Source organism: Dromaius novaehollandiae, chromosome 3 (assembly GCF_036370855.1).
Source record: "Dromaius novaehollandiae isolate bDroNov1 chromosome 3, bDroNov1.hap1, whole genome shotgun sequence".
In the NCBI taxonomy this organism is placed as follows: Eukaryota; Metazoa; Chordata; class Aves; order Casuariiformes; family Dromaiidae; genus Dromaius; species Dromaius novaehollandiae.
In genome coordinates, this window is record NC_088100.1 from 93,234,177 (window position 1) to 93,256,172 (window position 21,996).

The following is a 21,996-nucleotide window of genomic DNA, read 5'->3' on the forward strand; positions in this document are numbered from 1 at the left end:
GATTTTTTCCTCACTGCAGCTAGATGTCTGCAGATGTATTTTGGATGGAAGCTCAGGTGAGATTAAGTACAGAGAAGCCAATGCCCACTGCTTTATACTGGCTCACAGAGAGGGAGGAGAGCGTAAGCCCAGAAACTGGGGAAAGGATAATGTTGTGCCATTTTGGGGCAGAAAATGGAGCTTTCAGATATCAGCTCTGAGTTTTTACGTATTGAGTTCACCCCAGTGGTACAGGTGATATCACCCAATGGTACAGGGTCTGTGGTGAAAATGGGTGAAAATGATTGAATAAACGTGAATGAGCTGGTGAAAAGAGAAAGCAAAATTACTAGTAAATGATTCTGGTAAAGTGTGTTCACACCAGAAAGCTCCAGTGTTTCATCACAGACTGGGAAGCATTTTAAGATAGTGGGTCAGCTTGTCATGAGGAGGTTTCTTGCTGGTCTGTGCCTCTGTAGCATCCTGGTGCCTGATGAAAGATCCTATGCACAATTGCATGGTAAGTCTAGAAACCCACCTGCAAACCCATGTGATCTGGGTAAGAATCAGCAACTGTAGAAACATCGTGTGAGATGTTGCCTTAGTATGCATGTGTCCGTGAGTGAATGGCCCTTTCTAGTGACTAGCAGCAGCAAGGAAAATTTCTTGCTGTTTAACAAGTGGCATTCCCAGCTCCAACAGCCTGAGCTTGCCCTGCTGTTGCCAAAGGCCTGGGGTTCAATCACTGTTACTTCATGGGGCCAATTACAGAGAGTGAGACTATGCTTTGGAGGCCAAAGCACAGTTTGGCCCTTTGCGGTGGTGAAGGCTCATGGGGCTCAGCCTGTGCCTCATGCTGCGGCAGATACATCCTCCAGTGAACTGGCTGTGGAAAGATCCCATTATGTAGGTGACGATTTGAGAGGGGGTCTCACAGGAACAATGACATTGTTCTGTTTCAGCCTGCCTGGGAGCCACTCTGCTGCACAGGTACTGTATATAACATATTGGATGCTAATTCAATTTTCATGTATATTTTCATGTACATTTTGGAAGAGCTGAATGTGGCCTTTGTCTAATACTTTGGCTCATAAGGGCTTTTTCATAAGGAATTCTATTTAAATGGAATTGAAAACTTTCTGATAGTTAACAAACACCACAAGACAATGGCAGGCTATATCTGTTCATCATCATCAGCCATTCATTTATCCTAGGGAAAGAATTTCTTGGTGATAATCCTGAGTGAAGGCTTGCTTGTTCGCATGACTGGACAAGATCCAGCATCGATAGCACCTTGCTGAGCCCTCTGGAGTGTGAGGCTAAACTCACAGCAGAGACATAATGAAACTGGGGAAGCAGTCACAAATAACACAGTTGCAGCTGCACCGTAAACATCTTCCCAGGTGAGGAGATTGAGAAGAAGAACAGAAGGGCAAAACAAAGATATGAATCCAGCAAGGGGTTCAGCAAAGATGGAAATGTTTAACTTTGGGAGGGAGGAATGGGACTTCATCAGAAAGAAGGATGGAAAGCAGTGAGCCAGTGGAGCGCTTTGACAGCAAGGGAGTGGGATGCAGGGTGGCAGCACCACGCAAAACTCAAGAGTAGAGAGTCCTGCATGAGCCATCTAGTCCCCCCGGCTGCGGCTTGGCCTTAGCTGCCTTTAGAGGTGCATCTCCCCTGTTCTTAAACATGTCCTGTGGCCTTCCAAGGCAACCCATACCATGCCTCATCATTGTAGCATTAGAAAGATTTCCCCAGTGTCTAACCTGACTCTCCCTTGCTGTACTTAAGCTCATTCATTCTTATCCTGCTTCTGGAGATGTGATAAATAGCTTTTTAAGGCATGCTTTTCCCCACATGCAAACCAATGGCCACAGCCACCCTCAGGAGGGAGAAGGGCAGCTCTATGCAGCCATCTCGGTGCCAGAAGGAGCTGAGGTTTCAGGTGAAAGTCTGTCTAAAAGAATGGACTGAGAAAGAGAGATTTTGTATTTAACGCTATTGGATGTGTTCCAGGCCTGTGTAGAAAAAAAGAGACTTAGATCCTGAAGGAATTAATGCATCAGTCAACTCCAACAAAGCCTTCTAGGGAAGTGATAAGAAAGCATAGTAAATATTTTACCAAGGGCTAGGCAGGAATATCTGAACTGCTCTGGGGCAAATTAGTGGCCAAGCTCCTATCATGAGCATCCAGCAAAGTACCACTCCGAGGAAGACAGCCTTGTGCAACCCCAAGTCAGTCTTAGTGCTGTTGTGGCAAGTGTCCATTCTGCCTCAGGCAAACAGCTGGGGATGTTCCAACACTGCTTTTAATCTTCCTAACTGGTGTTACAGTGAATAGCATTCTCCTTCCTCATGTTGGCCCGGACGTCCAAAAGAGCTCATGTCCTCCTGTTTGATGCTAAGCGGTTTTGAAAATGTGAGCACTTTGTCACCTTTTAATGGGAGCTGGGACCTCTGAGTCTCTGTTTGGGAAGCTGGCTAGAGAACTAGGGGGCTGAAATAGTGTGCCTCTTGCTTTCTGACAAGGATGGGGGATTGGTCTGGCTAAGAACACTGGGAACGAGACAAGCATGTCATGCATAAAGGGCATGGGATCAACTGACAATTAATTAAAACTGGAATTATTAATTGCCTAAGTGGTTGCTACAGAATGGGTTCCAGACAACTCAGTCATCACAAAGGGAAACTGGGCCTTACTGATCTGCCAGAATTCCTTGAAATGAGGCAGCAAACTGTTAGCTAAACTGATTAAAATGATTCATTAAGGGACTGTCAAAGTTTTTGACAAAGTCTCTCACAAAAAGCTGTCAGGAAAAAATAAACATCCAAGGATTTAGGTGAATGACTGCTTTTAGATCAGACCTGGGGCTATGGGCATGTCCACAACGTATTTTGCAGCCAGATACCTGTATATTGCCTGAACTCTGAGCTGATCAGAAGCCATAGGATAGCACTGACCCTACAGTAACCTGAGATTGAGTTTTTCAAGGTGCTAACTCCATTAATGCAGGTTCCATTCATCTCTGAACAGGTCTTGCTCATGCTTGTTCAGTGCCTGGGCAGACTGCAAAATAATGGACAGACATAGTCTGAAAGGAAACTTAATTAATAAACAAGGCCTACTGGGCTCCTTGTTGAATCAGAACACAGGGAAAAGGGCATATTTGAGGAATCTGAAAAACAAAGAAACCCTTATATTGTAGAGAAGAGAAAGTCAGTACACAGTTACTTGCGGTGGTGAGTTCCACAGATCGCCCCTTGTTTAGCAGGGTGAATTATTGGATGCTAGCGTGAGCAATGAGAATGTCTGAAGATATGGTAGCAATGCTTAAAACCAAAAAAGTGAGAAAACTGTTGGAAGGGGTGTAAGGACTTGCTTCAGGGCCTGAGACTGCACTGGAGATTAAAAGGCAGATATCTCACTGCTGCCCACAGTTGGGGTTACTGCATTATCCTTGGAGGCGGGAAGCACATCAGTGCTTGGGGAACTTGATCCATATTTGGAGTCAAATGGAGACAGACACTGGATATGGCTCCCCACACTCATCTTGTGTAAGGCAGCCAGGTTCCGTGCCTCAGTGAATCCCCATATGCAGCTGCCCACCGTGATATGAACTCTCTCCCTGGCTCTGTCTGGTGTCGATGCTGGCAGACAAGCTTCAGGGCACATGGCCACTTGGACTGACTCACTCTGAGCTGGTCCAGGGAAGGCACAAGCCAGGGCCACGGCTGTGGTGGGGAGAGGGGAAAAGAGAAGAAAGGCAATTCACCTAGCTGCTGCCTCTGCTCTACCCGTTTGAGATCTTGAATTTAACTGTTGGGTTGTCTGGAGCTGCCAGCATGGCACCTTCTTCCAGCACAAAATGGCCTTTAAAGTGGGAAAGGAAATGATTATATAACACAAACAAACAAAAGTTGGTTGACCAGGAATTCAGGGAGCGCAATATAACTGCACACAAGACTGATTTTTGCCTCAACCACCAATTTACCTTGTCTTGAGGGCACTGGAATATGTTAAGAGGCATCCAGTGGCCACAGACTTCTGCCGCTTGCAGCCAGGGCCCTGCATGTGGCACCAGCAGCTGCTCCTCCTCCAGCCCTTGCCAGCTCCCCCAGGCAGTGCCCTTCAGCTCTGCCACTGAGCTCCAGCTGTGGCCCCGACAGTGCTCGAGCTGGCCCTCCCCACCCCACTGCCTCTCCCCCTGTCTAACGCCTTGCGGATATGCCTGGCGACCGGCTCTGGGGCTCCGGGTGGCAGCCCAGCTTGCCAGGGCTTATGGATGCATGAAAGTGGGGATGCACAGCAGGAGACAGACACCCATGGAGGTGTCTGGGAAAGGAAAAGGGAAAGGGAAAGGTAGAGCGGGAAGCCTATTTCACAAGTGGGAATGAACGGGCCCCCAAAGGGAAGGATGATGGTACCAACAGGGAGAGTGCCAGTCCTTGCCTTCTGCAGGGGCAGGATGCGTCTTGCTTGCACTGATCACCTGCGCCTCAGCAGGAACTCAACAACCACATCTCCAGCTGCAGCAAGGAGGGAGAGACATTTGGAGTGGGAAGATTTGTCTGGATTAATCAAGGGAAAATGCAGCTCCCTCCCCATCAGCTTTCCCCACAGTCCCTTCCCTCCCCAGTCAGTGATGGGGTGTAGAACACCTAGACCATCCCCACTGTGACATACCCACCCATTTCTACACAGGTCTTGTGGGACACAGCTGTTCTGTCCCTGTCAGTTGCAGCCCCAGAGAGCAGCTTTGATTTATCCCTCAGCATCCCCTCTGGCTGACACTGTAGGGCCAGAGAGAAGCAGTGGCCGCAAGGCATGGCCCTTGCAAAGCATAGCAGGAAGCAAGAGATGAGAGCTGTCAGGAAGAGTAATATATTTAACTCCTCCAACTCATTGCCCCACTCCTGGAGGCAATGCTTTGTCATGGCTACACTGCACATCAAACAGTTGTGAGTGATAAGGAAAGAAATTCTCTTTTTGCAGTGGTAAGTACCAGATGGAGGAATGAGGCAGCCTCTGCCATGCTTAGCCATCTGGAAATGAGTGGCTCTTCAGTGATGTTAAGCACTGATGTATTGAGAGTGCAAAACATCAGAGCTGAGATGCCTGTATGGTGTTTTGGCTTTTGGCTGTGGGTTTTAGTTTTGGGGGGTGGGGGTGAGGTTGCTTCCTTTGTCCGCATCCCACTGCACCTTTTTCCCTCTACTACTTTCCTGCATCACTGGTGCCCTGAGGACTGGGCCGTCCTGTCCTGAGCTCCCAGGATCCTGCCATGCACCCAAGGTGCTGAAGCATTGCTAAACAAAGGATGAGTGAGCCCAGGGGATCCACCTGCCCTGGCATGCCACAAACCCAGCAGCAGAGCCGATCCTGCGTTCTGCAAACACCATTTAACATTAGCTTCTGTAGAAAGCTCAGTGCCCATCATGTCCCCTCCTGTGCCTAAAAGGAGATCTCTGAAGTTCTGGGAGCTACTTTTAGGGGCTTTGTCAGCGGTTGTCCCGCTGAGTCTGAACAAGGGCTCCAAGGTGATTAGGGAGTTTGGCAGAGGTCTGACATTTTCAACCATTTTTCTGACTGGTTCATGCTGGAGCCTCTTAAAGATGCAATTGTCCTCATAACCCATGGGGGAAATACTACTTACCCTCTGTGCCCAGCTCATGGGAGCTATGGGTCATTGCAGCCCCCAGCTACAGATGGTTAGCTTTTTAACTCAAGCTATCTTATCTTATGCTTTAGACTTTGGAGAGCCCGGGTTCAATTCTTGGCGCCTCAGCCAGGAAGCTGGCTGCCTTGGAAGCTCTCCAGTGCTTATTTACAACACACATACGCAGCGTGGCCATTGATTTATATTCCAGGCAGCCTCCGCCCCGAAGAGGCAGATTTAGAAGCAGCGTCTCTTCAAAGCGGGAGTGTGCTCTGCTTTGTTCTGCACTCGGCAGAGCCTTTTCACATCTGGATGCTCAAACCTAGGTAGCTGCACTGGGATTTTCAGTGGAGCCCTCCAGCAGGATTAGATGAGCTTCTCATAGTGGAAGTTCCCAGTCTCTTAAATCAGTAGCTTGGTGCTTCAAAAACAGAGACTCTCCAGGCTTTGGCAGGGCTTTCTAACTCTTGGGAATCAAACAGTGCTCCTGGACAGATTTAGGTTCCTAACTTTAGGCCCCCACTTTGAAAATGTTGGCCTTCATGTTCTCAGCTCAGAGTATTTCTGCACACTGACACTCTGTCATCCCTTCTATTCTGGTGTCCTACCGCCTACTCAAAAATACAGGCCACGTTAGACTAGCCAAATCAGAGGATTTGTCTTTTTTTCCCCCCCTCTCTGTCCACCTTTTTCCTACAGTCTATTTTTGTCATGAGTCACTCGGTCTCCTTTCAAAACGAGGCTCACAAACTTCATGCAAAAAACGGTTTGTCTCCTGCCTGAAAGGGAGAGCCAGCACCTAGGCTGAGCAATTCTAGTTAGCTGATCTCTATTCCACGGCAGGAGCTGAGCATCCTACTTCGCAAAGCCTGTCTGCCAGCACCCCCACCCTTGGGACTGTGCTCTGACAGAAGAAAATCTGGCTAGGAGCTGCCTCATACCTGCTTTTCTTCAGCAGAAGATCTCCCTTTTCTTGGGTGCATGAATCACTCTGTGACATTTTCAAGGATCTACCTGGCACTGGGGATCAAAGACTCAGCCCCTTCGGTGCGTGTGAACTTGTGCCAGCATTTTCATAAAAAATGATTGTGCGCCCTGTTCAACAGAACTGGCTAATGGCAGGTTCTGAGAACAGCACCTAAGTACCTGGTAGATGAGTTGTAATAAAGCCTGCTATACTTAGGCCCTTGCAGGCACTTCCAATTATAAAAACCTATTTTCAGACCTTTAGAAGTGTCCCTTTTTAAAATTGTTCTTAGCAAACAGCCCCAGCCTTGGGTTATACTTTTTCTTACTTTTTTAAAAAATGCATTGTTTTGGTTATTTTGGAGCCATGCATTTAAAAAATAAACAGGTTTGCTGGTGAGAGCTATTTTTTGTGTTTGTGGAAGTTAAGAAAGGTTGGATGTATAAAAATTAAAGTCCACAGAGGATGCAAAATTTCCCTCTCCAAATGACAGCTCTAAGCATGTTTTCTGAGGTGTTTTAGAGAGGAGGCTGCAGGGCTTGAAGTCTCGCTTGCAGACAGACAGCTTTCTCTGAGGAATAAAACACTTGAAGAAGAAAACTTACCACTGTGCATCACTGAAGACTTCTTACATCCTATCTGGCCTTATCCTCACTTTGAGGCAATGCAAGGGCCAATTGCTGGTGGGGATCATTTTCCCCCTAACCTGATGGCTTGGGAATATGATCTATAAAAGACCAGACAGAACAAGCACCTTCTTACTTGAGGAGAGGAATAGATACCTAAAGTCTGGAACATTTTAGAAGCCAAGCTTCTAAATAGAAAGACAGAAGAATTTAAATCTCTCTCCTTTTCTTTCTTTCTTTCTTTTTTTTTTATAACCTTACCCATAAAGGCTGGGAAATGCATAGCCAAAGACCAGCTCTGTGCTGAGAGTCGCCGAGCCATTTCTGTAGCACAAGTGGAACTCAGGCATAAATGGCAGCTGTAACTTTAAATTTCTTTTACATTGGTCACATCCTTCCCAGCTGCGTTATAATTTAGTGGGAAGGATGCTGTATTTGGGATGGATATGAAAGAGCAAGAAAAGCAGCCTGATTCACAGGCTGCAATGCAGCTTACGAGGGCCCAAACCCCCATCTCTGCCTCCCCCCTTCTCTGCACTGGGCACATGAGACCTGAATAGCAGTGGTGCCAGTGTGTCTCTGCTGCACAGGGGGCCCGAGCAGAGGTGGTGTGTGGAGCTATATGTAGCAAGGCTGTTTTTTGCATGGGCTTGATTTGCAGTGAGGTGGAGGGGCCATGAGTATGCAGGGCAGCTCCCTGCCTCAACAGGCAGCAGTAGCTGGGCAGTCTCGGGCAAGCGTTGGCAGAGGGGCAGCTGAGTCAGCGGCGGAGGCTGCCGCAGCAGCCGTGATGCTATCCATGTCTCCAGGCACTGTCAAGTGGAGGTTGGTGCAGAAACACGGAGGCAGGTAAGTCCATGTGGTGCAACGCAGTGCTGTGAGGGACCTGTAAGCTCGGAGCCAGATGCAACACTCTCTATTGGCTTTCCTACCATGTTCGTGCTAGTGAGCCCTGCCCCATGGGCTTCTGGAGTCAGTATGGACAGAATGAGCTCCAAACTGTCTTTGCTTGCTAGCGTGGGCATGTTCAAGCCACTTCTGCATGTCAGTGTAGAAATGAGGAGCTGGCAAAAGAGGAGAGGGTCATGGCTTGGTGAACTAGCCCTGGGAAGGCACCTTTCACTTAGGTAAATGGGAGGCTGGAGGTAGAACAAGGTGCTTATGGGGCCAGGAGAACAGAGGACAGAGTACCCAAGTGTGTGGAAGGATATTTAAGGGTAGCACCAAGAGGTGATCGATTTAACACAGCTGGGTGCAGAAGCCTATAGCAGAGCTTTGTCCCATCACTTTTCATTCCCTGGGGGAAGACCTTTTGCTAGCATTTACAGGAGTCAAGGGGAACTTGTCTGAGTGGCTCTGTCTGGTCTTTGCGCTGCCACAACATGGGGCTGCGTGTGGGTTCTCTGCAGACCGCCAAACAGGAGAGATACTAAGCAAAAGCAGAACCATGACCAAAAGCAGCGGTAGCTGTGCATGCCTTTGGATGCTTTGCAGAAACTCAGAACAGGGAGGAGCAGCACCAGCGCACAATCTTCGGGGTGGCCTGACTCCCTGTGGGACCACCATGCTATGAGCATGAGCTGGATGTGGGCTTCTGGCTTCTCGTCTTTCTCTGAGTGCTAGTGTGTCCCAGGAAACCACTCACCAGGACGACTGCGTGGCCATGAGCAAAGAGCCTCACTGCAGCACAAATGTCAGATCCTGCAGTCCTGCAAAGAGGAAAACAACTCACTCCAGGCACTGCAGACTTTGGGCATCTCTTGGGAGATGAGAGCAGTTGTGGTGTTGTGGTAGGTTTTGGGGTATAAATGAGGTAGAAGACAAGGAGAAGTACAGCTTCTACTGGACCAGATGTTACGGGTGGAGAAAAACAAGTGAACTTTTGTCCATATATGTCCTCCTAAGTGGTGTCTGAAAGCTTGTCTGTTTTTTCTGCCTTTATCGGTTGGTCCAATAAAAGCTGTTACTGGCCCCTCCGAACCTTGCTGTGGGAGCGAAAGGCAGCTTGAAAAACCAAACCAAAGCAACAATGCATAATTGTCTGTAATCAGAGACAATACTTCTCATACCTCAGTTTTTTACAGTGAAGCGGGATAAATGCTGACATGTTTCCCACAGCTGAATTCAACTTCTGGCACCAAAATGTGGCACAGCAAAGAGCATCTTACAGTGTCAATGACTGGTATTGCTAAGACTGTTCATGAACTGGTCTTCTTGTCTCTGCTTGACTGAGCATACAATGGCATGTTTTAAATTGCTGCTCCAAAGAGAGAGCAGTGGACAGTGCCTCCAGACTACAGCTCCAGGGTTTTTATTTGACTAACAGCAATGTCCTCTCCTGCTGTTCCTAGGCAGACTAGATGTCATCTCAGTAGGAGGAAGAAAGGAGGAAGGAGATCAGAAATGGGAGATGCAGGAGGAATCCAGACAGATACAGTCCAGCTCAGTAGGGCTAAGATCTTCTTGGCTTGGTGGATACTTAACCTGCCAGGGGATGGTCAGTATGCCTAGCATGAAAGGGATGGCTGCATGCATTCACACTGTCTGGCCCAGGAGCATGGAGGTGACCTTGACAGACTGCTCAAAGTGCCAGGACAGTGGGAGGCTGGAGGGCAGTTGGACCTGTGTCAAAAGGTGCAGAGAACTCCAGAGGGAGAGAGAGGCATGAGCCTTAGCAACTGAACTTGTTTGCTACTTGTGTTTCTTGGCATGTGAATGACAGGAAGACAAGAGGTGTCTGAGTTGTAAGTCAGGAGGCAAGGAGCTCCTGCTTGCACACAGACTATCTGGTTTACCAAATTAGCCTCCTTGTTGCCTAAAATACCTTAGTGTGCATGTGCTTTATTATCCTCTCCGGTCATTATAAAACATATATATATGTGTGTATATATATATATATGTATGTATATAAATATATATATATATGTATGCATATGCTGGTCAGTTCTGCTATGATACCAGCTGCATCTCATCACATTTCTGCTTGTACAACCCAGAAAAGTGGGGGACTCTTTGCTACTTAGTTTTTGGTGTTCTCAGCACTTTGCAGCCAGACTTTGTTGCACTGGTGCCTGCATGTAACTCCTCAAGGAGTTTCACCAAGCATGGTGAAAGCATAGTAGCTGCAGACTTTAAAAATTTCCATCCAAGAGACCAACATGAAAACCTGGAAGAGAATAAATCTCCATGCAGGCTGTCCAGCAGCTTTACTGTTTAAGCTTCATCTTGCAAAGGAGGCTTAAAGCCTGCCTCACTTACTTGAAAAAAGGTGTTCAAAGATAAACTATTCCTTAAAACCTGAACTAAGGATTTCTAGCAGCAAAAATGTTCTTTCAGTTTTATTTTAGTCTAGCTGGATGTGCAGCTTGTTCCAACCACCAGGATGCTTGTAAGTGCATTCATGAATAAAACCCACTTCCTTTATCCCTGGGACAATAGGGCAATAAATGGGAACAACTCTCCAGGGCCCTGCGTGGTCTGGAGCAGCATTACTCAACCTGAAAGCCAGACATCAGCCCAGCCAAACAACTGAATGCTCAGAAAAGCAAAAGTGGAGGGAAATAAAAAAGATAAAATAAAATTCATTGCTTTTGGCTTCATTTTCCATCAGTTTGAATGTGAGCGTTATGGCTATATTTCATGAGATGGTGTCATTTTTCCAAAGGGCTAGGTGGCCACTGCAGGAGGATGCCCTTATCACCAGTGCTTAATCTGCATTTCACAGAACCAAAAGCAACTGCATGTGACTTGTAGCAGGGAAGGGACTGACCTGAAGGGCAACCCAAGACCATTGCTCCCATTTATGCTCAGGTTTCAACAATAACATTATGAAGGGCCTAATTCAAGGTCCTCTGAAGCCATGAGAAATGTTTCCTACCTAGCTGCATGGACATATGTTCCCTGTGCGTCAGTTCTGAAGGACTGAATCCAAGTCATTTTCTTTAGTTAGCCTGTGGCAGGCCTGTACAGGATCTTAGTAATTCAGTACTTTATAAGAGTAATTCTGTCTGATAGAGAAAGGTTGTGGTAAAACTGCTTCCTGCTCCTAAAACTTTCTTCATCATATTGCTCATGGTCTTTAAAATATCTTGCCTATTAATTTTTCTCCTTTTATTTTGAGTGCTATGGGCTCTTCCCTCAGTAGTGGAAGTTAAGACCTATGCATCTGAGAGCTAACAACTGAGCTGTGCCTGAAGGAGGAACCGCTGGAGTGGAGTGCATAAGTCATGCCAAGAGCCATCAGCCAGAATGCTGCTGTGGGATAACATCTGGTACCACTGCAAGGAACTAGGGGCTGGAAAAGCCAAGGGTTTGTGTGCATTGTCTCTTTCTCTTTTCTTTTTTTTTTTTTTTTTTTTTTTTTTTTTGTGCAGAGCACATGAGGCATCAGCAACAAAGCAAAACAAAGCAAATCAAAGCAAGCAAACAAACAAACAAACAAAAACCCCAAACTGCTAGAAGACAGAGAAGTCCTAATGGAAATCACATCTCAAAAACTGAGGTTGGATGGGGATGGTTAGTCAGTCTCTCAGAATAGGAGACAGGAAATAAAAAGGTGAGGAACCCATATCTTCGGTCCAGCTCACCTGCCTGCAAGGAAGGGTCCTGTCCCTGGGGGGAGATGGGGTTGTTATGGCACCATAGGACTCTCCTGGGTTGAACAGGTCACTGTAGGGCAGAATTGTGCAGCTTCTAGAGCTCTCCTGCGGTACAGCAAGAGTCCTGCCAGCCTGAGACGGGGATCTCCCAGGTGGTGTCACGGAGGGCAGATGGTTCAGAGGGGGTCAAGAGGCACTTGAGTGGTAAATGCCACAGAGCTCTTGATGCAGTGCCCAGCTCAGGAAATCCCTTTGGTGCTGGTTGCTGGAAGCTCAAAGACTACTTGAGGGGAAAGACAACTCTATTCTGCTCTGACACCATCTAGTCTAATGGAAAGCATCTAATACACTTTCCCAAAGCATTTCCTACTGGGTGGAAAGTGATTACTGCAATAAATGAGCTTCTAGTTTGACTCAATGTATTTTATAACTTTTGACAACCTTAGAAAACAGTAAGAGATGTCAAGAAGCCCCCCAGTCCCTCTCTGACCTGCAAGGCAGATCAGCTGATTTCCACACATCTTTCCAGGGGCTGTGAGTCCCTGCTCATTATGAAGGAGGACAGGCCTCTTACACCACCAGCCCTCATGTCCTGCCCCAGAAAATAATATCTGGGAATGACATGTTACTGCCAGCACAACTCAGCCAACATACAGCCTCTTCCTGAGTTGCTCCCAAGAAAGGTGGTGACCAGGAATGGCCTACAGCACAAGGGATTTTGTGTGACAGGCAGTAAAATAGCCTTCAGAGTATAGACTGGGCAGCCTCAATTTCTCTCTTTAGGAACACACATCCAGGCTTTGCAGAGAAACTATTACTCCAAAAGAGTACAAGGGGCCAACAGTCACAGGTAAAACAGCAAACACTTGCATGTGACTTTTCTGTCCCCCTGGGGGCTTTGAGGTCTTAGGAGATCCTTGGATTTCAGTGCCCTTGGCAGATGGCAAAGCTCTTCCAGCAAGCTTTGCTGTTTCTTCCAGTCTTTTGAATCCCTTTTTATAAGATATTCCTCCTTAAAAGCAGGCTCTGATACCTTTCTTGTTTCTTCCCTTGAGCTGGATCCTCTCATTCCTCCAGTCCCATGTGCAAAAGTCATCAGGAGCCAACGGCTCTGCTGGAAGCAACCCTGTGTTCTCATGAGCTTAGAGCTCTGCTAAATCTGTCCCCTTTGTGGTGCTTTCCTGTTTCGCATATATCATCTTGGAAAGGGCAATCCCAATCCATACCAAGGTATATAATTGTAAGTGGTGTTATTAGGTTGATAAGGCATAATTGCTCAAAGACTCATTTTCGTGCAACCCCCAACCCATCCAAGAATCATCTCAGCTTATGTTCTGGGCATCTCTGATATTTGCAGATTTTCCTTTCACAGTTCCCCTAAGAATCACCCTCCTTTCTTTGTACAGCAAAAATTTATTCCGGCCTCTGTTATCTTCTTTCTTGACTGCAGCCTCCTCTCCTTCATGCAGGTACATCAGCTAGGTCAATTATCTCCAGTGAGCTCTCCATCATAGCTTCTTTTGGCCATTGTTTCACCATAGCATCGCACACAAGCTTGTCCTTGCCCTAAAGACCCATCGTGGCTTACTCATTCACCTCCTTACTTCTAGCAAACCTATTGTGCTGTCCTCTATTATCATTAACCTTCATGCCCTTCTTCATGTGGCTACTCGTTAGCTTCCTATTCAGGTAGACATGTTTTCTCTCACCCCATTTCAAAGGCAAGATGGAATGGGATATACCTGGAAGACCACTATTCCAGTCCTTCCTTAAAACTCACCCTTTGCTATGTTATGTAGAGAGAATAAGCCTTTGTTACTTGTACTTCAGTGCCATACTGCCTGCTGAGAACCTTGGTCAGCACATACTATTATTCCTCCATGTGGACATCTCTCCTGATACTTTCTGCATTTCATTCACCTGTTAGTCTTGCCCACTTACTGTAGAATATCCCCCTGTCGTAACAGGTCCACAGGCAGCAGATATGTCAGATTTTTGTGCTGTTGAAAGCTGCAACAAGTCAAGGTCATGACACTGTCATTTGTTTTAAACCACATGCTTTTTGCAGCATGTCTGCACAGGTCTTAGCACAAGAATGGGGCATCTAGTCCCTGCCATCCAGGTGATAGCATACAGCATGGCGCCAGAAGGAGCAAACTCCAAGGCTGTGTGGGAAGGGTACCTGCAGGGGCTGAATCTGCAGGTTTTGTTGTCCTCCATTTCAGTTCTGCTTGTGACCCCATAGTGATGGTAAGGGCTGCCCTCTCTCAGTAAGGTAGCCTGACAAGTCCTCTTAGAAAATCAAGGGCTCTGCATACAATGTGCCTCTGGGAAATCTATGGGCTGCGAGGAGGCAGGTGAGGTGTCAGTTCCGACAGTGTTTTCAAAGAAGGTACAAGTCTTTCTGGCTTATTGAAACATTTGCTTTGATTTTTATAATACAGTATAAAAGACTTAAAGTTTTGTCTATTTAATTGCCATGCCATAATATTATGACGGGTCATTGCATAACGGTCTTACTGTTTTGACACTAAAGTATGCTATGACATGGGTCAAGCTGATGAAATCAGAATTAAATTAATGCTTTGTTTTGACCAGGTTGTGTTTCTGTTTCATTTGTTTGATAAAGTCAAAACAAAAATGTCAGTTAGATTTTCCCAAAGTGCAGTCTTGAAAGTACATTTTCTCATTGAGATGTGGATTTTGAAATTTTGGATGGGCACCATAACCTTGTCTTGTGCTCAGATCATTGCAGGAAAGCTTTTTTGTGGATAGCACCTTGGAGTAACTGTTCAGTTTCTGATTTGTTGAGAACTCTACTTCTCTCTTTATCAGCTTTAGCAAAGAGCCGGTTGCAAAAGCACAGTCTTGGCCAGTTTGTCTAGCCTCAAGCTTTAAACTATGCTACCTTCTGCTGATGTAATTCCCAGTCATCTATCCCTTCTGTTTAGCCAGCTGGAACCCACTCCAGAAACAGGCTGAGAAGCAAGAGGCAAGCTCATGAAAAACTGGACTTTGCGACCTGCTAGGTCAAGAAGCATCTAAAATCTGTCTATGGAATAAAACTGTCCTGGAAACAGTAGGGTCTCTGTAACAGACCAGTGGTGCAAACATGGCAGTGAGCCTGGTCCATCCATTATTCATGTGGCACCTAGAAATCACAATCTCTTAATCCTATCCCTAGCCCTTGCTGCTCACCCAGTGTGATGTTAGGCAAGCATCTGTGCCCTGCTTTCCCCTCTCAGTCTTTGTCTAGTTGGACCGAAATGTCTCTGAGGCTGAGACTGTGAATTGCTTACTTTGTGGGCCTGGAACATTGCAGGGGTCTTGATCTCTGTTAGAGCTGCTGATACCTGATAATGTATCCTTTCCATTGTGCAGTTTTCTACTCTAAATTTCGGCTTTCATGGCAATATATATATTTCCCTTGTTTATTCCTTCTTCTTTTTTCCCCAGAGTTTCCCTTTGTTTGCCTGGTTTTGCTCTGATGCACAGGTATTTATCTAAGTGGGGTCTGGTGTATTTGTACCAACCCAGGTGGCGTGTAAGATGCAAACATCAGACAGCTCTTTACACATCCCCAGGTTTCCTGGATGATTGATTAGAAGCTTTCTCACTTATCAGATTTTCTTTCTCTTAACTGGGGGTCAGCTTGCACGGGCTAACACCTTCAGTGAGGCCTTATTTCCTATATACATCAGCTTTACTGACTTCTTATTATCTCAGCCCTATCTGAACCTTTGTTCAATTCAAGAGGTAATTAAACTCAAAGCCAAAGCAAATGTCAGAGTGATAATGAGACAGATAAGATTAAATTTTTTTTTTCTAAGATCTGACACATACCTGAAGTGCCTGTTGGCCAACAGCCAGTGGAAAGTTTCCTTTCTGGCCTGGATATAGTCAGAAAAGTGACCATGTAAAAGATGGCACCACCTCCCTTCAGGTGTGTGCTGCTGAGAATGGCACCTACCTGGCAAAGCACTCAAGCATATAAGTATTTGCACTGAAGTTGTTTGCTCATGTGCTTAAATTTAAGCACGTGCTTAAGTGTTTTGTTCAACCAGAGCCTCAATCCAGTGCAACTCAAGTGGGTGTAATTCAGTAGGTGCAATTCCGTTCATTTCAGTAATGCCAGTGGGAGCTCTGGCCCAGAGTGACTCCAAGCTGTATCTGCTGACTTCACCGTATTACTCCTGCCCAAAGTCCACGGTGAGTGCTGGGGTCTTGCTGTCCTGCTCAGTTTACGGCCAGAGCCTGGAGAGTTCAGGATTTACGTTGCCACTCCTGAAGGTCGAACAGGGCTAAGTGGCCTGCTGGCCTTCCCTCTCTCCGAGGTATGGGTCCTTTGGGGCTGGAAAGGCAGGCAGACCCTAGGCTGCTCCCTGTTTTGGTCTCTGTTTTTCTCAGCAAGAGCCCCTGGTGTGCTGGAAGCTGCTGAGGTTTGAAGGAGGTTGTGGAGGGGACATCTTAGGCTCCCCCTGCATCATGGGCTGTCTACACTCCCTTTTGCCTTTCTGGATTGAATAGATTTCTAATCTGAACCAGGCCTATGTTGTAATTATCAGGGGTTAGGGTGGAGAAGCCACTAATCAAAAAGAGCTGGAGTTTTCCTAGGGAGCGTCAAAGCCCTCAGCAAGCAGGAGAGCCTGTGAAGGATACACATGTTGCTGGCTAGGCAGCCCCTGATGGTTAAAGTTTTACTTAAGCCCATGTGTTTTTCCACTGAGTATTTTTATCCTCTGAAGTCTACTATACTTGGTGATGTACATTAAACACCTCTCTGTTGTTCTCTCACATGTGTTCACTTTGCAGCTGGGGGAGCACACCTCACCATGCTGGTTGGTGGTTGCTGGTGGAGTAGTGATACCAAAGCTCCAAAACACTCCAGATGCCGCAGTATCTCCTGCCTCTCCTCACTGGTCCCTGCCTTGCCCATCCTGCCTTTGAACCCTATTCGCTGCCCACTCATCTGGGGCAGTGGATGGGTGCACCTGATGCCGATGTTTTCCTCAGCATCCCTGGCATGGTCTCCATTCTGCTCTGTGGTCTCATCAGCAGCATTTTATACTTCTCTCCCACTCCCATCCCTCCCAAGAAAGGCAGTTGCTGAGGTGACGCAAGGAGCCCATGACAAAGCCAGGAGCTGAAGGCAGGTGTCCTGGGCATGGTGTGGGACCTGGCATGTGGCTGGCCTCTCAGCAGCTCTTCCACCGGTAGTGCTTTTACTGTGGGTGCCAGCTGCCAGCCTGGCGGTTCCACAGGCTCTGCAATGCAAAGACACAGAAAACGATGACACCAAGGTCAAGTATGTCTGTAAGTAGCAGAATTTATGAGGTTTCTTATGGCTCTCTCCAGTATGGACTCTGATATTTAGTAATATGTCTGAGATCCCCCCAGAACCTTTCCCCTCAGAAAGATAGGCAATTTTAGTCTCTCTCCCTTAACCAGACACCGATTCTTACGAAACAGGTAGAAATTTAATCTCTCTTTAGATTCCTGCTCCTCTGCTGATGGCTTCAAAAGCTGGGAGGGTTTGGGGTTGCAGAGCACCACAGTTACGTAAACCTTATTCCACAGAGATCTCAGGCTAAAAACATTCTTTTTGTGGAATTCTAAGAGTAAGCAAACAAACAGCAAATAAGAGAAGGAACTGCCTGGGAGAAGTCAGGTTCAACATGAAGTAATTTCTGTCATTACAACCACACTTCAGTCTTTGAGCAGGGTTTGCAAGTCAGGTGAAGCTTTGGTAACTGTCTGTCTGTCTCTTCCCCAGCATTTATGTCTTGGGAGTTTTTGACCACAAAGCAGTAAGAAATATTACAGTGGTGGATGCCTTTCTCCCTGCCTAGTGTATTATTATTGTGAGTAATCATAATAATTAAACATTCCCCCAGAATAATATTTAATGCTTTCTTCCCTCCATTATTGACTGACTCACTTTGGAAAAAAGGTATAAGAGAAAAGTAGAGTTTCATATTAGGGCATGAGGAAAGATCAATGTCATTTTGAATACACATAGTAAATACATATTAGATTATATTAGATTATACATATTAGGCTGCATACATAAGAGGTTATATAAAGCACCTATCAGAAAGGGCACAGATCCCAGATTAAAGTCTTTTGAAACTCTTATCACATATTTATTATTCATAAGGATAAGCTCTTTTTTTAATGGTTTTAAAAAAGAACTGTGGTCAAATAAAAAAAGCACCCTTTCAAATAAACAAACTCAGCCCACACATTTACCAGACATGGTTCTCATCATGTCCAGAACAATATTAGAGAAGCAAGACAAAAATTTCCCTGAAGTTCGCTGGCCCAAATCTTTCTGCCTATATGTAGCCTGTGGGATGAAAGGGAAATGGGCATCAGCCAGATAGGTTGCAAAGCCCTTTAAGTTACTGGTACTGTTGGTCTTTAGAGAGTCTGGCCCAGGGACTTCTTGGCTCTCGCTGGTGCGCTGATGTGCAGTCTGTTGTAAATGCTCTCCTGGCCTATCCACACTACCCACCTAATGACACTGTGTGAGTTCACCTAAGCTGGGCACATTTGTTAACACAATGCTGTGATTTACTGCCTCAAAGCCAGTGCCCTATGCTCAGCAGTAGGTGACAGGGTCTTTCCCCACTTGCTGGCCTCCTCTTGTCCTTTCCTGTCGCTCTGCTGGTGGGCAGATCCTCGAGTTCCTGAGGCTAACGGCACCAACCACAGCCTCCCGGGGGTGGTGACTCACTGCAAGAAATTACATGCTGACAAATAAAGCCAACAAATGTCACCCTGGGAAAGGCGCAAGGATGTGTGATCGGTGACAGATAACAGGCAGGCCATCTCCCTCTGGAGGCAAGAGGGGGGCAGTTAGCCTTCTGCTGCAATGGAGAGAGGCAACTGCAGCTCTTTGAACAGCACAAGTACATTCAAATGGGTACCATAAGCAGGAGCTCTACAGAGATGGGTAAAACATATTACCTGGGGTCAGGATTTGCCCTTTGCCAAATACCAGTGCCTGGACAGGAAAATTTCATTACTCTTCTATTAAGGTGTTTCAGGGCTCTCACTGCAGCTGGGGAGGTTGCTGAGCAGTGTGACACTGCAAGCTCCTCTCCTTCTAGCCTCAAGTTTTATTTTGCCTCCAGCCTCTGTGCAAGAGGGTAGAGAATGATAGAATTGGCTTGAAGTCACATCTGTTGGGTTTGTTCCCTTGCTCCTAGACCCCTGGCCAGTGCAGAGGTAGGGTGCCTCCCAGGATAGGTGCAGAGTTCAGGGACAGAAAAAGTGGTAGCTACGAAGTCTGAAGTGCTTGTCCTCATCTGCAGGCTGGGAAGACTCTGAGCCACAGCAGTAGGAGAAACCAGACAGGAACCATGTTATTAGAGATCAGGGATTGCAGAACATTCACTGTGTGATCTGTGTGACTATGGCCTGCTTTATCTGAGCCTTTGGTGTTGATTGTGTGGTTTATTGACCTCTCCTGTGCCGGATAAAATGCTAGTGTTCCAGCAATGGGACTGTCATGGGATAAGCAGGTTGTCCATGAAATAAAAAGAGATTGGAGAGAAGATAGCCCTGAATTCATTCTTGGCATCTTGGAGCTATGCATGAGGTCCATCTGGCCCAAGTAAGTTAGAGCCCCCAAAGGAGGCTGTTGAAACAGGGGAGTGGACGGTAGAGAGGAACTGAGAGAGATGAAGGCCAAAAAGTAAAACTTACTGTAACTTCTCCTCCCTTTTGCTGCTTTTCTCAGTCATAAAAGCTCAGCAGGGGATATTTAAAATGCCAGTCATGTAATTACTCATTCACTTGGTGATGCTTGATATAAGATTTCAGCAGATTAATGGGATCCAGCTCATACTGCTGCAGTGTGTATGCACAGTTTCGGGGAAGGGGAGCTGCACCTTTGCTCATAAAAGATACCATCAGGGCACTCTAACTGAGATGAGCTGGCATGGCCTCACAAACATGGGTTACTCTTCCACCACAGTCCTTCTACAGTAGCACAAGAAATGATTTATCTGCTGAGGAATCAGGAACTGAAGAGAGACAACCAGCTGCTTACATCTGGTATTGTAAAGAATAATGGAGTGTTGCTGGGTTTTGCAGAGTATCTCATGTCTGTCCATGCAGCTTTTTCAATATGGGACCATTCGTTTTTATGTGAGGGTGAGATGCTGAGGACCAGGCTGTGAAAAGCGCCCTTGTCTTTTCTTGGGAGTATGGAAATTTGTGTGTATGTATGGGGGGAGGTTAGATGCAAGCAGCAAGAGATCTGGTCACCCAGCTGCTGACACATGCTGGCAAGAATGCAGGTGCAAATTTCTCCAGCAGCAAAAATGTTGGGATCAACATCCAGCTGAAAAACTGAGAAAGAAAGCATGCCCGTAACAGCCAAGGCGTGGAAGTTATAAGCAGAATGAGATGCTGCATGGAATCTGCCATTCACCTGATGTGCTGCCAAAAGCTGTATAAAAAATAGCGTAGACTAGAACATGTTACGGGCCTTGGGATCAGATTTTCTAGGTTCTCGTGGAAAAACCAAGCCACCATTAGTTTGATTTTCCAGCCCATCTAGGCTTTGGTTAAGAAAGCATTTCCATGTCTCTGTTCTCTGGCCAGGTGCAGAATGACAGATGTGCGAAGCTGTGGAGTGGCTTCCAAGGTATCCTCTGAACACAGCATCCTGCTGTCAGCTCTTAGCAGAGGTATTGCTTCGCTTCCCCCCGCACTGCTGGACTGTGGAAGAAGTCTAATTTCCCTTCAGGGACCCTTTTGACCCTTTCTAGGTCTGCAAAAAGGGGCTCAAGTAAAGAAGTAGGCAGTACATACACCCCTGCATTTTACTTTCTGTTGGTTTATTGGGTCAAACCTCAGCAGAAGTAAAGGATGGCCCCTTACATTGGACAGGGTGGAGCTGGGGGGGAGAAGGAGGGGAGAGCAAGGTCTGAGTTAAAGGAATGTAAGAAGTTTTGAAAGCCTTTGTTACCTCATCTTGCTTTGAGGCTCTTATTTTTCTACTAATGGAGCACAGCTCTGGGCCAGTTTCAAGTGCTCCAAAGTCCATGCTGCTCTCACTTTGATAGAGGTGCTCTATGAAGAAGTTTCAGTTTCATTTTATTTCTCTCTGGGTGAGTCAGTTCCTTTCACTAAGATCTTTGATTTACCATCACCCTGTCAAAGAGACAGAAAATAGAAATCTATTTCAATAACTGCAGAGAACTTATCCTCCCGAGAGGGAGCCTGGAAACTTGAGGGATGCTGCATTAACAGAAGTCTGCTTCTCTGGAGCTGAACTCTGGAATCAGCTGGTGTTGCTTATGGCTTTGAGGAGAGGAACCACTACCTCACCTTTCTGCTCCCATAGCTCAGTTTCCTTGCTGCTCATTTGGTTTTCATTTTCTAACAGAGGTAAAGGCTGTTGATCTCATAGGCTGAACTGGTAGGATTGGTTCATTTGTGCCTTCCTCTGTCTGGGAGGAAGAAGGAAGGCAGGTAAGATGTGGAAGAGCACATGGCAGTGCCACGGTGGTCGCCCTGTGGTGCTGGAGTGTTGTACACAGGCACGAGGAAGCCCTGGGACTGTGATGGAGAAGTATGAGGATGGAGGTTCCTTGATCTCCTTTTTCTCGGGGTGTGAAGGGAGACTGGAAAGCAGAGAAAGGAAAGCTGAGAATAATTTCCTCCTTTAAAATAGTACCCAGAGACCTACTGTAGTGGCTCCATACACTACCTGTATGCTGGCCTCTGTTGCTATCCGAGACTGTTCCCAGTAAGGGAAGCAAAGGGGAAGATAATTGCTTCTCAGTGAGCAATTCAGAGGCATAAGCTAAACCATAAAGTCACTTCCATGGGAGTTCTCTTTTGCCAGCGACCTCCCATTTTTTCACTCTCTCTTGTTCCTATGCCTGTTTCTTTATGTAGGCTGTGGATTTTCCAGTCTTTGATTCTAGCAGAAGATGACTGAAACCTCAGTCCTAAACCCTTGGGGGTGAACAAGGCAGCCAGTCTCTTCCTGGACCGTCAAGTAGGACCTGCTATTAATGCAGCCTCAGAATCGATCTCAAACAGTGCCCAAGGATGTCAGCTCTGTCTCAAGCCTATGGGAATATCGCTGAAGCCATAGATATTCTACCAGATTTTTTTTCTTTTGCTTGTTTTTTAATTGTTTTCTC

The 21,996-nt window shown here is 46.5% G+C and overlaps 1 long non-coding RNA gene across 4 annotated transcripts in view; it reads left to right on the forward strand.

Annotated features, from left to right (window-relative positions):
• Nucleotides 1-21,996, forward strand: part of LOC112997163 (uncharacterized) — a 90,807-nt gene that overhangs the window by 44,650 nt on the left and 24,161 nt on the right. The window contains exon 2 of one of the 4 annotated variants that reach the window (XR_010388511.1): nt 11,353-11,541. The exons of the other annotated variants lie outside the window; for them this stretch is intronic. This is a non-coding gene — a long non-coding RNA (uncharacterized LOC112997163). The remainder of the gene's footprint in view (nt 1-11,352; nt 11,542-21,996) is intronic. 4 annotated transcript variants of the gene reach the window in all.